General features: G+C 60.6%; 1 long non-coding RNA gene across 4 annotated transcripts; it reads right to left on the bottom strand.

The window, feature by feature from the left end:
- Positions 1-430: 430 nt before the first annotated feature.
- Positions 431-12,004, bottom strand: LOC137458848 (uncharacterized). 4 transcript variants are annotated; one of them, XR_010991973.1, is made up of 6 exons: positions 11,872-12,004; positions 6,771-6,843; positions 5,871-5,971; positions 5,169-5,333; positions 2,402-2,526; positions 431-1,640 (listed from the first exon to the last, which is right to left on the bottom strand). It is a non-coding gene; the product is annotated as an uncharacterized lncRNA (long non-coding RNA). The 4 variants fall into 4 exon arrangements; XR_010991972.1 differs by lacking the exon at positions 2,402-2,526; XR_010991970.1 differs by lacking the exons at positions 431-1,640; positions 2,402-2,526 and adding an exon at positions 2,618-4,873.
- Between the last annotated feature and the right edge of the window lie 2,900 nt (positions 12,005-14,904).

Genomic DNA, 14,904 nt, shown 5'->3' with positions numbered 1-14,904 from the left:
TCTCCCCTGGGAAGAGAGGCTGAGAGCCCTGGGGCTGGTTAGTCTGGAGAAGAGAAGGCTGAGAGGGATCTGATCAATGTCTATTGACAGCTGAGGGCTGGGGGGCAAGGGGAGGGGGCCAAGCTCTTGTGGGTGGTGCACAGCAATCAGCCAAGGAACAGTGGAGACAAACTGGGACAGGGAAGGTTTCAGCTCAACAGGAGGAGAAACTTCTTTGGTGTGAGGCTGCTGGAGCCCTGGAGCAGGCTGCCCAGAGAGGTTGTGGAGTCTCCTGCTCTGGAGCCTGCCCAAGCCCTGCATCCTGGATGCATTCCTGTGCAGACTGCCCTGGGTGCTGCTGCTCTGGCAGCCACTCACCCCTAGATCTATGAATACAGTCTCACAGGCTCACAGTCTCGCCCAGGTTGGAAGAGACCTCGAGGATCATGGAGTCCAGCCTGCCAGCACAGACCCGTGACTAGAGCATGTCTCCCAGGGCCACGTCCAATCTCCGCTTGCACACCTCCAGGGACGGGGACTCCACCACCTCCCTGGGCAGCACATCCCAATGAGGAATGACTCTCTTGGTGAAGAACTTTCTCCTCACCTCCAGCCTAAACCTCCCCTGCTGCAGCTTGAGACTGTGTCCCCTTGTTCTGGGGCCGGTTGCCTGGGAGAAGAGCCCAACCCCCACCTGGCTACAACCTCCCTTCAGGGAGCTGCAGAGGCATTGAAAGGATTTCTGAAGAGTAGCAAAGCTTTCAATAAAACACAACTGAAGTTTCTCCCTTCAGGCACTCAAGAATTGCTAGGGCTACACATGGAAGGGTACTTGTCAAAACTGCTGTGGTTTGTTCATTCCCCTGGGGTGTTCTGCAGACTGAAACCCAGGAGCAGACTCACCAGGACAGCCATGAGAATGTCAGGAGAATTCATTCAGAATTGTCTTTTCCATTGATGCATTTAAAAATCTTTTCTAATGGATACTTGTGACAGTTCCCAGGAACTCCAGCAGACCTCAACAGAGCAGCAGCAAGCACCTCCATGTTTGATTTGCTTTGTGGGTAGTTTTGTCTCTTAACCCCCCCCACGTTCAAGAGTCTGTACTGGGATGGGTGGATCATAGTCGGCGTGGATTCTTCCCCATGAGAGTGGTGAAACCCTGGAATGGGTTGTCCAGGGAGGTGGTCGAGGCCCCGTCCCTGGGGGTGTTTAAGAGCAGGCTGGATGAGGCTCTGTCCAGCCTGATCTAGTGTGGGGTGTCCCTGCCCATGGCAGGGGGTTGGAACTAGATGATCCTTGTGGTCCCTTCCAACCCTGAATGAAACTATGAAACTATGAAACTATGAAACCTCCAAGGCACTGAAGTAGCTCTTGTGCTGCTTCACAAGCCCATCAAACCTGCAGTGTGAATGAGTCTGCCTTGAGCATGGGTGATCAGCATTTGGAGGTCACCTTGGCTCCCCACTTCCTCCTCAAGGGCCTGCTGAGGCTGACACTTCTCCTGGGGCCTGCTCTTGGCTTCTCCTGCCCCAGGAGGAGTTTGACACCTCTCCAAGGAGGCAGCCAGCACTTCCTGCCCAAGCCCAAGAGCCTGAAGAGTCCTGGAGCTGTGAGGTGTGGGATGGAGCTGGGCAGCTGTGGTGGGTTAAGGCCTCTTTCTGCAAACAAAAGAAGCAAGCAGGGGGGAGGCTTGCGGGTACTTTACCCTCCCTGCAGGGCGTTTCCCCTGGGAAAGCTGAGGCTGTTCCACTCCCCCCTCCCTGCCCAGCTAGGGTAGAAAAAGCAGGACATCATAGCTGTTGGAGCTCCTTTTTGGCTCCTGCCTCTGCTGGATGAGAGCTACTGCAGCTGCCCTCCTGCTCCTCAGCCACGTGGCCGGACCTGATCCTTCTCCCTGCTGCCTCTGCCCCTCCTCAGAGAGAGACTGGTTCTGTATTATTCTTTTCTGTCCCCCTCCCATCCACTCTTGCTCCTTGCCCTTGTGAACTTTTCCTGTTATTGCCATATATATATATAGTTTAAAGGAAAATTCTTTGCCTCTCTACTTCCAAGCTGACTCCAGATTGTTGCTCAGTGGATTTGCTCCTTACCCTTTTTTGTTCCCTCTCCCTGTTTGGAGGGGGGGGGGGGGAGTGGGGAAGAGATTCTCAGCCTTTTCCCCATTTGAGCTTTTAACTCTCAGTTAAGGCTCCAACCACTACAGTAGAGGACAGTGCAGCAAAAGGCTCTGAGGCAAGGCAAGGGAGAAGCAGAGCAGGGGACAGAGGAGTGCCAGAGGCCCTGGGCACCACAGCGTCTGACAGAGCCCTGCCCTCCTCCTGTCAGCCCTCAGGCCCAGCACTGGCTGGAAACCAAAGGTCAGCCTCTGCAGTGGGCAGCCAGGGACACAGAGTGCAGGCAGGCAGTGTCCAGCACTGACCTGAGTCACAGTGCAGGCTCAGGGAGCTGCAGTGGTCCTCGGGCCGCAGCGGCAGCAGCTCCCCAGCCATCTGCATGGCGTCCCCGGCCCCCAGAGCTCCCAGCCAGGGCTCAGCAGAGAATGGGCTGCAAGAGAGAGACACAGCAGGACTGCTGCAGAGACCTGGGCACCACAGGCCTGCTGCAGGCCACTGCTCTGCAGCTGCCTTCTGCAAGCAAGGAGCAAAGTAGCCACAGGCAGCAGAATCAGAGAACCTTTCTGGCTGGAAAAGATCTTTCAGCTCCACTCCAACCATGCTCCCATTGCCAGGGCACCCCCAAACCATGGCCCTCAGCACCACACCAACCCCCCAGGGATGGGGACTCCACCACTGTCCTGGGCAGCCTGCACCAGGCCTTGACAACCCTCAAGGGCAAGAAATTGTTCCTCATGTCTCAGCCCAAACCTTCCCTGGCACAACTGAGGGCATTTCCTCCTGGCCTATCACTTGTTCCTTGGGAGCAGAGACCAAGCCCTGCCTGGCTCCAGCCTCCTGTCAGGGAGCTGAAGAGAGACAGAAGATCCACCCTCAGCCTCCTCCAGGCTAAACATCCCCAGTTCCCTCAGCTGCTCCTCACAAGACTTTTGCTCTAGACCCTTCACCAGCTTTGTAGTCCCTCCTGGAGCCACCCCAGCACCTCAGTGTGCTCCCTGCAGTGAGGGGGCCAAAAGTCAATGCAGTACTCAGGCTGTGCATCCAGTACCCAGTGCAGGCTACACTGCTCTGCTCCTGTTGGCCACACCATGGCTGACCCAGGCCAGGATGCTGTTGGCCTGCTCAGCCACCTGGCCACAGGCTGGCTCATCTGCAGCCTCTGTTGCCCAGCACCCTAGGTCTTTGCTGGGCATCTTTCCAGCCACTCTTCCCCCAGCCTGCAGTGTTGCAGGGGGTTGCTGTGACCCAGGTACTGGACCTGCCACTTGGCCTTGATGAACCTCATGCCATTGGCTTGAGCTTTGATCCAGCCTGGCCAGGTGCCTCTGTACATTCACAAGCAGATGAACACTCCTGCCCAGCTTGGGCCTGTCTGCAAACTGACTGAGGGAGCCTCAATGCCCTCACCCAGGGCACTGATCAAGTGTTCAGGAGAGCTGGCCCCAGCACTGAGCCTTGGGGAACACCACTGGTGACCAGACACCCAGGGGAGTTAGCTCCATTCACTTGAAAGCAGAAGGAAAACCAACCCCATGGAATCAGAAAGAGAGCTCCTTGCTGGGGATTGTTTTGAGCAAGAGGGGACATGGGTCCCAGCAACACCTGTGCAATTCAGGCCTTGAAGAACTCTCTGTTGATAATAGAGCGGTGGAGTAGGAGCTGTGGGAAAGAGTTGATTGCCTGGTATGCTGAAGTCCAGCTGCCCCTGAGAAGGGAGGCAAGCAAGATAAGCAGGAGGCGAGATCTGGGAAAGAGAGCAATTAGACTGAGTAGGAAGAATTCCACAGAGTTGTGAAAACAGTGATGTAACCTTCTAGAGAGGAACCAACAGTGTGTGTTAAATTAGAACAGAATTAACTATGCATAAGATAAGACTCTAAATAACAAAGTGTGGAACAATAAAGTGGGATGATTACTGTCACTCATACTGAGTGCTGTCGTCCCTGCCTCTGTTCTTGTCAGCTCCTGGCTCAGTGCTGAAGAGATTCAGCACTCAGAAGGTCCCAGAGTAGAGAATGACACCAGGTGCCCCATACACTGCATCCAGCTCCCTGCAGTGAGGCTGCAGAGCCCAGCTGCTGGCAATGCCACCAGAGCAGGGCTGCTGGAGAGCACAGGGCTGGAAGAGCTGCTGGCACTCACAGCCTCACCCTGGCTTCCTGCCACCCAGAAACCTCACCTCAAAAGCTGCAAATGGCAAGGCAGCTCCTGGCCCAGGAGATCCCAGCCTAGAAAGCAGCCAGGAACAAGCAAAGCCTGGCCTGAAGAGCAGAGCAGGATGCTGAGCTCCTCACCTCTGAGTGCTGAGGCTGTAGGGAGCCTCCTTGGGCTCTGTTTCTGCCCTTGGCTCCTGCAGCTCCTCCCAGACTCTGCTCTCTGGGCAATCTCCGCCGGCTCTGGCCACTGGCCTGCCCCCTGCCCCCTCAGCCTGCTCAGGGCTATCTGAGGCAGCTCTCTAATTTGAGGAGTTGCTGAAGGAGGAGACTAACTTCTAAGCCTTCTTCTGAGGCTCTGTGAGCAGCACCACTCAGCCCTTTGCCTCTGCTGCCTGCTGCTCTGCCTCTGCATGTCTCGGCTTCTGCTTTGGCTTCTTTTTCCCTGCAGCTCCTCCTTTTCTTCCCCTCCTTCTCTTCGCCCTCTGCCTTATCCTCAAGATGTCTTTTCAGCCTTGCTTGCTGCTTGCTGACTTCAGACACCTTTCTGCTTTCCCTTTCCTGGGGGGCAGCATCTTTACCCCTGGCTGGCTTCTCTCTCTCAGGCTTAGGTTTCCCTTGGGCCTGGCGAAGGGGTAGAAGAGGAGAGTCAGAGGCAGGGATCATTGTGGAGGGAAACTCAGAACAAACCCCAACAAATTCACCTTTTTTTGCCTCGATTTTGAGTGCAATTCTTAGTTTTCAGGTCACAAAATCCTGCCCAAGCTCCCCAGATGAACTGGCATTGCTCCACTCCTCACAGAGCTCTGCTTCCCAGGCAGCAGCACCAGCTGAGGGCTGGCAGCTCCCAGCACAGCCAAGAACTGTCCCCAAGAGCCTGAGCCCCCCCCAGCAAAGTGTCACCACCTGTCCTGCTCACCTGTGCTTGGGCCTGCTCCAGCTCTGAGAGCTTCTGCCGCAGTTCCAGCAGCTCCTTTTCCTTCTCAAGCACTTGCTGCCTCAGCAGCTGCTCCTGGCTCAAAGGCTTCCCTGGAGGAGCAGAGGCAGCAGCTGTGGCACAGGCAGGGGCAGTGCATTCCTCTGGCTGGAAACAGAACAGAACCTCTTACACTGAAAATCCTGAGAGAGTCATGGAACCCTGGAACTGGTTTGGTTAGAACAAGGTCACCCAGCCCCAGCCTCAACCTAACACCCCCATGGCCCCCATGCTCAGCTCACTCCAGCTCCCTTACCTGCTGTCACCATCTAGCACTGGAGCTCTCTCTGTGCAGCTGTTGGAAGCTGCACCGTTCATGCACAATGGAACCAAACTCATTTGAAACCTTTGCCCCCACTAGAATTTGCTGTTGTGACAGGGGGAGCAAGTGGAGCATGGATTGGAAAGGGACTGAGGCACAAACCCACAGAAATATCTCCAGCCAAAAGGCAACAAAGGAAACTCTTTGACATGACATAGCCCTCCTCAGGTACTGCAAGGCCTGTTGTGGATGGGGTTCTGCACTTCACTCCCAAGAGGGAAGTAACAAGCTATTTAAAGCAGCCACACTCTCAGCATAGAGCCTTATACAAACCCCAAGGGCTGTAAATCAGATTAACAACAATCATTCACTCTGATGCCTACCAGAACATCCTGAATCCAGAAGATGCTTCCTTTGCTCTTCCATTGGAGAAACAGAGTCAGGAGGAAGAATGCAGCTGTGCTGGACCAGCCTCCTGCAAGACCTGAAACCAGCCCCGAGACCATCTTCAGCAAGGTGTTGGCAGAGAAAGTGGAACAACAGCAAAGGCAGAAAGCTAAAGCTGCCCTCTTGCAGCACAGACACTGTGTTTCATGGAGAGCAAAATGCTCCCTGGGGACAGGAGGCTGGGAGCTGAAAAGCCTCTGCCCCCCCTGCACTCCAGACAAACAAGCAAACCCAAAGCCAAAGCACACAGCCAGCCAAGAGCGGCTGGGGGCTGCCACTGTGTCACCTATGGACTCAGGCCTGAGCTGCTACAGAACACTTTGATGGGAGGCAACCTTGTGATAAGGGAAAGAAACAGAAGCCTGGATCCAAACGAATGACCCTGACAGGAGCCTTGGAGCTGTCAGAGCACAAAGCCTGAGACCTGTCCAGAGCTGCAGCTGGACAGCAGAGGGGCTGAGTGGAACAGAGTAACAGAAGCACAGCCAGGAGCAGAGGCTCTGATGAAGGCACTCAGGAGATGTGAAACAGGAGTCAGAACGAGGCCAGTTCCTAAAGGTGCTAAGTCTATCATCCAAAACTCACAGGAAATCTCCTTCTAGAGAGGTAAAAAGGGGCAGGAAAGCCTGAAGCTTTTCCCTGTCCCACCAACAAAGCCCAGGGGGGAGCAAGGGAAAACCCAAGGGCAAAGGATGCCAAAGGGATAAAACTTTGAGCCCAGCTCCAGAGCTGAACTCAGGTGAGGGAAACACCACCTTGCTGTGACCAAACTCAAGAGTGCAACAAAAGAGACACTCCAGGGCTAGTAACTTGTCCCTGCTCACTGTTTTACTCACAGCAGTGTCAGGCAAGCTCCCGAGATTCCCCAGCAGCAACCCTGGCACAGCGACTCCTCCAGTTTGCATTGACCTGGGGACAGAGACACAGAGATGTTTGCCAGCAGCCCCCTGCCCCTGCCCAGGGCCAAACATTTTGTGCCTGGGAAGAGCAGGCCCTGCATGCTCAGAGTGACAATGCAGCTCTTTGGAGATGAGATTTGCCAGCAGCTAAATAAGCCCTTGGTAAAGAGGCCAGCTCCTTCCCATGCCTCTGCTGGGTGATCTCTCCCCTGGCTGGAAGCCTGCACCCTGGGAAACAGCAGGAATCAACTGGTCTGCATCCCTGGGAATCCTCTCCAGTGCAGCTGCAGACAGCAGGATCTGATGACAAAAAGCAAGACAACAAATCCAGCCAACGCCACCAACCATCCCCTGCCCTTGCCCTTGGGGATAGCTTCAGCAGGGAGACTTTGTGCAATCATCACTGTGTCTGGTGGCTGCTCTGCTGATGGAACTGGGCAGGGGAAGCAGGATGTGGAAGAGCACAGCAGTCACAGCCCTGCCACCGGGTATCACCAGGTGCTGAAGTGCTGAGGCTCCCTGGCACCCTGGAGCTGCCTGGCTGCCAGACTTCACTGGATGGAAGCAGCCGGGTTCAGCACCGAGCTGCACTGCAGCTGCTCGCAGCCTTGCCTGGCTAAGGGCTCCGTGCCGCGGGGCTTGGCCTCGCTCAGGCTTTAGAATGAAGCCTGCTCGGCAAACACAAGATCGAGACTCATCTCTTGCCTTACCGCCACCGAAAGCAGCTCTTGGCCTTTAGCTTCTGCCCAGGCTTAGCCTCGCAGCAGCGCTTCAGAGGGAGCCGCGGTGCCGGGGCAGGGGGCGGCGTGGGGGCACGGCCGGCTCCGCGGCTGCCGCCCCGCAGAGACGCAGGGCCCGGCCCCGGCAGGACGGACGGCAGCCCGGGCACCCCAAAGCCACCCCGGAACCTCCTCCTCGCCCCCGCTGCGGGCAGCCTCCTGCAGGGCGGGGAGCAGCCGGCCCGGGCCCCGCCGCTGCCCAAGGCCGGCGAGGGCTCCCCTGCCCCTGCCCCTGCCGCTGCCCCTGCCCCTGCCGCTGCCCCTGCCCCTGCCCCTGCCGCTGCCCCTGCCCCTGCCGCTGCCCCTGCCCCTGCCCCTGCCGCTGCCCCTGCCCCTGCCCCTGCCCCTGCCCCTGCCGCTGCCCCTGCCCCTGCCCTGCCCCTGCCCCTGCCCCTGCCCCTGCCGCTGCCCCTGCCCCTGCCCCTGCCGCTGCCCCTGCCCCTGCCCCTGCCGCTGCCCCTGCCCCTGCCCTGCCCCTGCCCCTGCCCCTGCCCCTGCCCCTGCCCCTGCCCCTGCCGCTGCCCCTGCCCCTGCCCCTGCCGCTGCCCCTGCCCCTGCCCCTGCCCCTGTCCCTGCCCTGCCCCTGCCCCTGCCGCTGCCCCTGCCCCTGCCGCTGCCCCTGCCGCTGCCCCTGCCCCTGCCCCTGCCGCTGCCCCTGCCCCTGCCGCTGCCCCTGCCCCTGCCCCTGCCGCTGCCCCTGCCCCTGCCGCTGCCCCTGCCCCTGCCCCTGCCGCTGCCCCTGCCCCTGCCCCTGCCCCTGCCGCTGCCCCTGCCCCTGCCCCTGCCGCTGCCCCTGCCCCTGCCGCTGCCCCTGCCCCTGCCCCTGCCGCTGCCCCTGCCCCTGCCCCTGCCCCTGCCGCTGCCCCTGCCCCTGCCCCTGCCGCTGCCCCTGCCGCTGCCCCTGCCCCTGCCCCTGCCCCTGCCGCTGCCCCTGCCGCTGCCCCTGCCCCTGCCCCTGCCCCTGCCGCTGCCCCTGCCCCTGCCGCTGCCCCTGCCCCTGCCCCTGCCGCTGCCCCTGCCCCTGCCCCTGCCCCTGCCGCTGCCCCTGCCGCTGCCCCTGCCGCTGCTGCTGCCCCTGCCCCTGCCCCTGCCGCTGCCCCTGCCCCTGCCCCTGCCCCTGCCCCTGCCGCTGCCCCTGCCCCTGCCCCTGCCCCTGCCCCTGCCGCTGCCCCTGCCGCTGCCGCTGCCCCTGCCCCTGCCCCTGCCCCTGCCCCTGCCCCTGCCGCTGCCCCTGCCCCTGCCCCTGCCCCTGCCCCTGCCCCTGCCGCTGCCCCTGCCGCTGCCGCTGCCCCTGCCCCTGCCCCTGCCGCTGCCCCTGCCGCTGCCCCTGCCCCTGCCCCTGCCCCTGCCGCTGCCCCTGCCCCTGCCGCTGCCCCTGCCCCTGCCCCTGCCCCTGCCCCTGCCCCTGCCGCTGCCCCTGCCCCTGCCCCTGCCCCTGCCCCTGCCCCTGCCGCTGCCCCTGACCCTGCCCCTGCCCCTGCCCCTGCCGCTGCCCCTGCCGCTGCCGCTGCCCCTGCCCCTGCCCCTGCCGCTGCCCCTGCCGCTGCCCCTGCCCCTGCCGCTGCCCCTGCCGCTGCCGCTGCCCCTGCCGCTGCCCCTGCCCCTGCCGCTGCCCCTGCCGCTGCTGCTGCCCCTGCCGCTGCCCCTGCCCCTGCCCCTGCCGCTGCCCCTGCCGCTGCCGCTGCCCCTGCCCCTGCCCCTGCCCCTGTCCCTGCCCCTGCCGCTGCCCCTGCCCCTGCCGCTGCCCCTGCCCCTGCCCCTGCCGCTGCCCCTGCCCCTGCCCCTGCCGCTGCCCCTGCCCCTGCCCCTGCCCCTGCCGCTGCCCCTGCCGCTGCCGCTGCCCCTGCCCCTGCCCCTGCCGCTGCCCCTGCCCCTGCCGCTGCCCCTGCCCCTGCCCCTGCCGCTGCCGCTGCCCCTGCCGCTGCCCCTGCCCCTGCCCCTGCCCCTGCCGCTGCCCCTGCCCCTGCCGCTGCCCCTGCCCCTGCCCCTGCCCCTGCCCCTGCCGCTGCCCCTGCCCCTGCCGCTGCCCCTGCCCCTGCCCCTGCCCCTGCCGCTGCTCCTGCCGCTGCCCCTGCCGCTGCCCCTGCCCCTGCCCCTGCCCCTGCCCCTGCCGCTGCCCCTGCCCCTGCCCCTGCCCCTGCCGCTGCCCCTGTCCCTGCCCCTGCCCCTGCCCCTGCCGCTGCCCCTGCCGCTGCCCCTGCCCCTGCCCCTGCCCTGCCGCTGCCCCTGCCCCTGCCCCTGCCCCTGCCCCTGCCCCTGCCCCTGCCCCTGCCGCTGCCCCTGCCGCTGCCGCTGCCCCTGCCCCTGCCCCTGCCGCTGCCCCTGCCGCTGCCCCTGCCCCTGCCCCTGCCGCTGCCGCTGCCCCTGCCCCTGCCGCTGCCCCTGTCCCTGCCCCTGCCCCTGCCCCTGCCCCTGCCCCTGCCCCTGCCCCTGCCCCTGCCCCTGCCCCTGCCGCGGGGCTGGCAGCGCTGCGCTGCGCTCCCGCCCGGCTCGGAGCGGCTCCGGCAGCGGCTGGGGCGGCAGGGGGCTGGGCCGCGGCTAACGAGCGCCCGGGGACACCCCCGGCCCCAGCTCAGCTCCCCTGCAGCAGCCCCCTCAGCCCACAGCCCCCCGCAGCCTGCCTGCCCGCTCCAAGGGGCAGCCCGGGGGGGGGGGCAGCAGGGCCCGGGGCCGCTGCCGCCAGCAGCCGGCAGCCAGGGCAGGCCTCGCTCGGCTGCGCCTCCCTCCGGGCACCCAGGCTCTGCCCTGCTCGCTCTCGGGCTCTGGCCCAGGCCCGGCCTCGCTCCCGGCCCCCTGCAATGCTGCGGCGCTGCCAAGCTGCCGGCTGGGGACACCTCCCCCAGGGGGACCCTTCCCGCTCTGCTCAGCTCCTCCTGCCCCTGGGGCGGCTGCGCCAGCGCCCCCGGCTGGAGGCAGAACAGAGCAAGGGGAAACACCATGGGCAAACTCCACTTGTGCCCAAAGCCAGGTCAAAGATAGGGTAGGGTAGGGTAGGGTAGGGTAGGGTAGGGTAGGGTAGGGTAGGGTAGGGTAGGGTAGGACAGGACAGGACAGGACAGGATAGGATAGGATAGGATGGGATAGGATAGGATAGGATAGGATAGGATGGGATAGGATGGGATAGGATAGGATAGGATAGGATAGGATAGGATGGGATAGGATAGGATAGGATAGGATAGGATGGGATAGGATAGGATAGGATAGGATAGGATAGGATAGGATAGGATAGGATAGGATAGGATAGGATAGGATAGGATAGAATTAACCAGGTTGGAAGAGACCTTCAAGATCATCACGTCCAACCCATCAACCAATCCAACACCACCTAAACAACTAACCCATGGCACCAAGCACCCCAACAAGTCTCCTCCTAAACACCTCCAATGATGGCGACTCCACCACCCCCTGGGCAGCACATTCCAATGGGCAATCACTCTCTGTAGAATTTCTTCCTCACATCCAGCCTAAACCTCCCCTGGCACAGCTTGAGACTGTGTCCTCTTGTTCTGGTGCTGGCTGCCTGGGAGAAGAGACCAACCTCTGCCTGTCTACAACCTCCCTTTGGGTAGTTGTAGAGAGCAAGAAGGTCTCCCCTGAGTCTCCTCCTCTTCAGGCTAAGCAGCCCCAGCTCCCTCAGCCTCTCCTCACAGGGCTGTGCTCCAGACCCCTCCCCAGCTTTGTTGCCCTTCTCTGGACTCGTTCCAGCAGCTCAACCTCCTTCCTAAACTGAGGGGCCCTGAACTGGTGTGGCCTAACCAGTGCAGTGTACAGGGGCAGGATGAGCTCCCTGCTCCTGCTGGCCACACTCTTCCTGATGCAGGCCAGGATGCCCTTGGCCCTCCTGGCTGCCTGGGCACACTGCAGGCTCATGTTCAGCCTACCATCGACCAGCACCCCCAGGTCCCTCTCTGCCTGGCTGCTCTCCAGCCACTCTGCCCCCAGCCTGCAGCACTGCCTGGGGTTGCTGTGGCCAATGTGCAGCCCCTGGCACTTGGATGTGTTCAATCTCCTGCCCTTGGCCTCTGCCCATCTGCCCAGCCTGTCCAGGTCCCTCTGCAGAGCCTCTCTGCCCTCCAGCAGATCAACTCCTGCCCCAGCTTGCTGTCATCTGCAAAATCACTGCCGATGGACTCAGTGCCCTCATCCAGATCATCAATAAAGATGTTAAAGAGCATGGGGCCCAGCACTGATCCTTGGGGCACACCACTAGTGATTGGCCACCAGCTGGATGTGGCACCATATGCCACGTAATGCCCTACCAGTGGATCAGCAGAAGGAATCTCGTTTGCTCGGGTGCAGGCAAGGAACTGTTTTGGCCACTCCACATCAGTTCAGTGATCAGGGAGAGCTGAACACCGCCACGGAAAGCCCAAAGGCTCCTGGCATGGCGCCGCCGGGGGTGCCCTCAGACGTCACTTCCGCCCTTCCTTCCGCAGGGGAGGCCGTGCTACCCACAGCAACCATGGTGCTATCCAGTGCTGCGTCGTGACGTCACTTCCGCCCTTCCTGCCAGCCCCCACGCCCAGTGCTCCCGGCGGTGCTCCAGAGGGGCTGCTGCCAGCCGGGCGGCTCTGGCCCGGCGGCCCCCGGATCCGCACGGGGAGGCTGCAGCTGCCGAGTCGCACAGCCAGGACCCGCCGTGGCCAGAGCGCCGCTACGAGCGCACCCCGTGGCCCCTTCAGCCGCTCCGCCGCGGCTCCGGCTGCCCCGCAAGCGGGAAGCAGGGAGCGGAGGCGCCGGGTTCTGCGCCTGCACGGCCGGCGTTTGCTGAGCCTAGCCGCAGAGACACGGAGTCGTTTGGGTCGGGAAACCCAGCAGGTTCAGTTGAATCTTGGTGCCAGGGGTGAGCCCTGGGCTGGCCCCCAGGTGAGTGACAGCTGCTCCCCATGAAGCCCTCTGCTTACCAAAGGGGAAGAGAAAGAAATGAAGGAGGGAGACCGAGGCAGAGGGAAAGAAGGCTGAAAGCAGCTGTAAGGACACAAAGAGCAATCCAACGGAGTGGACAAAACCCCAGCTCCCTCAGCCTCTCCTCACAGAACTGTGCTCCAGACCCCTCCCCAGCTTTGTTGCCCTTCTCTGGACACCTTCCAACATCTCCACATCTTTTCTAACCTGAGGAGCCCAGAACTGGACACAGGACTCGAGGTGTGGCCTGAGCAGTGCTGAGCACAGGGCAGGATGAGCTCCCTGCTCCTGCTGGCCACACTGCTCCTGATGCAGGCCAGGATGCCATTGGCCTTCTTGGCCACCTGGGCACACTGCTGGCTCCTGTTCAGCCCAGGGGCCAAGTGCCAAGCTCCCCCATGCCAAAACTTTATGCCCAATGACTTCCCCCACGATGCTGAGCCAGATACATGTTCAGGTGCCTTACAGCACCCAAGCCAGGGAAATCCTCCTGCAGAACTGTCCCGATGGGGCATAGCCAAGCCCAGCCATGCTTGACCAAGAGCCGGAGGACAGCAGCAGCAGCTGGAGGTAGATGCCAGAGGCTCTGCACGGAGCTGGGTCCGGACTTGCCGGCGGCACCAAGCCAGCAGCAGAGCTGCTGGGCAGGGCCCTGGCCGCTCACTGCTGTGAGCTGCTCAGCAGCTACTTGGCTACATTTCAGATTGCTGTTCTGCTGCTGCTCTGGTTTGTGTCCAACAGGAGTTAAGAGAGGGGGGTTGGTAAACCCTTCCCTTTCCCCCCTTGCTTCTGCCCGGCTGCTGGCCGGCTGGGGGAGTGCTGCTGGTGCCTCCCCCTCCGCCGGTGCCCAGCGGCTCCACTTCTCTCGCTGTGGACAAGGTGGAAGCTTAGCTCCTTGCTTTCGCTTTGCCTCTGCAACTGCATCCAGAGCACAGCTTGGGCTTATGAAATTTCCTGCCTGCAGCTCCCGGCACAGCGCCTTGGACTGACCGAATTTCCCAGCCTGAGCATTGCTGTGTGAGGAACCTGACTCTGGAGCTTGAGCAAAGGCTCCAGAGTTTGGGGTTTCCCCCTCTTTCCTCTGCCTCTGCTCCATGAAGGAGCTGAAGGGAGTCCATCTTGTGACCGAAGCAGAAATTGCAGCTCCTGGCTCTCTCTAGCTCTGGATTTGATGTTAGGCTCAGAGTTGTCTTTTCCCTTCCTCTGCCTAAATCGTTCAGCTGTTCCTGAAGGTGCATTTGATGTGGATCCTTCCCAGCCGGGCACAGGAACCTGAACATAACTGTACAAAAGTTGTATTGACGTTTTCTGGGGGCCTTTGGGATTAATACAGTTATCAATATCATTATTAATAGTTCTGCCAGTTATTAACTGTTATTAATGACAGTCGATGGAATACAGTTTGAAAGGAGCAATTTTAAGGCAATGAGAGACATGGCAAACAGCGCTGGGTGCACAGTGCACACTCACCACAGTCTAACTCCCCTTTAAATCTCCTACTCTTAATACATATGCATAGAAAGGTGGGTTTATTTAAATTAGCTTGTCCTTCTGGTGGGCTTTCAATGATGCAATCCTCTGGTCAGCACAGCCGGTGGGTTGTGTGCTGAGTCCTTGTGGTGGTGTCTTCTTAGCTCTGTTGTTGCCATCAACCTCCTTCCCAGGGATGAATTTTCACATAGGTTCTTGTGACTGTCACAATTGTCTCTTGTGTTCACATCTCCTGTAGCAACCTCTCTTCCTTTCTCATCCTTGAACAACTTCTTGTTTCATAATACTTCAACTGTTAGCTGTTAGTTCCTAACATTTCCCTAGGGCCTTTGTATACATACGTTAAAACAAATCAAATTAATAAACAACAGGTTATAATGAAAGCTAAAATCTTACTCTGGAGTAAAGCAAGTCAAATTAATCATCAACAACTGATTATAATGAAGCCTAAAAAGAATCTCACTCTAGTTACATATGTCAGTTCCCAGTGTCTGATCCCTTGTTTCACCATTCATGCTCCTGCTTTTGCTTTAATCAAAATCACCTAATTGACAGGAATTACCATTCCATTCATCACATTAATGACCATAATCCTGTCAGGCACATCCTCTCAGCTGCTGTGGGCAGGCCAGCAGCAGCCCTTGGTGCTTCCCACCCAGCAGTGTTTTTCCAAGGAGCTGCCTGCAGGTCGCCCTGGATCAGAGCCTGAGCTGGCCTGACCTGGCTGCAAGGGGATGGAGGAAGAGCTCCAGGCCATTGCAGCTCCCCCTTGGCAGCTGCTGCCTCAGATGGCTTCCTCTGCAGATGTCAGTGGGGAGCTGCAGGGTATGGACTCCTCATGGCCCGGCCCATGGAACTAGAAGATCTCTAAGGTCCTTTCCAACCCAAACCATTCC

Source organism: Melanerpes formicivorus, unplaced genomic scaffold (assembly GCF_026170545.1).
Source record: "Melanerpes formicivorus ecotype bairdi unplaced genomic scaffold, bMelFor1.0.p_v2 SCAF_289, whole genome shotgun sequence".
In the NCBI taxonomy this organism is placed as follows: Eukaryota; Metazoa; Chordata; class Aves; order Piciformes; family Picidae; genus Melanerpes; species Melanerpes formicivorus.
The sequence above is the reverse complement of the archived record's forward strand: the minus strand, read 5'-3'. Positions and strand labels throughout refer to the sequence as shown.